This window comes from Prunus avium, chromosome 7 (genome assembly GCF_965620075.1).
Source record: "Prunus avium chromosome 7, drPruAviu1.hap1.1, whole genome shotgun sequence".
NCBI classification, from domain to species: Eukaryota; Viridiplantae; Streptophyta; class Magnoliopsida; order Rosales; family Rosaceae; genus Prunus; species Prunus avium.
Window position 1 is genome coordinate 38848667 of NC_142290.1, and position 804 is coordinate 38849470.

The following is an 804-nucleotide window of genomic DNA, read 5'->3' on the forward strand; positions in this document are numbered from 1 at the left end:
TTTGGGTTTCGGTATATTTGTCGGCCCAGCGCCTCAGCTCATGCATTTACACATACGCTGTTCATTAATTGGTATTGTAGCACTAAGAAGGGTAATTAAGAAATGTACAGCAGCACAATTAACATACAACCAACATAAGCAAATAAAAAGTTTTGATTATAAATTCTAACGTGTTGCATGAGAAATAAATGAAACGTTTACATATTAGTTGGTCAGAATTAAGATACATTCTTTGAAGCATTTGTAGCAGAGGTTTTAGACAAGCTTGTAAACCCAAGTATCTCGAGATTGGACTGAATTGGAGTTAAGTGCCAACCCGTCTTAAAACTTATAAGAATATTAGATTGACGTTTGATGTAATAAGTTCCATCTGAATATTTATAAATTCATCAACAACGGTCAAGGTACTTACCTAATTTAATTGAAATAGTTCGAGAGCCACCAAATATGCCCAAAGTTCTATACTTAGCTGATCGGAGAGTAGCACCAATCATCAAATTTGTGCACACAAGTTCGGAAAATGGAGTTAGGTCTGGTTTTGGACAAAGCCAGATTTGATTAAGACATCAATTATTGAATAATCTTGTAGGAGCCGGTAGTTATCAGAAGATCATACGTCACATGTCAAGGCTAATCATTAAATTGTGGAAAAAAAACTTGAACTGATTTTGCTTTAAAGAAAAAGTAACAAAAGTTTGAACAGCTTCATATTCGTCTCGTCACAGACCTCGCAATCGTCCCCTCCTATTTTCACCAAACTAATAAGGAACTAGAGGAGGAGACGTTGGCGACGGCGGAGATGAG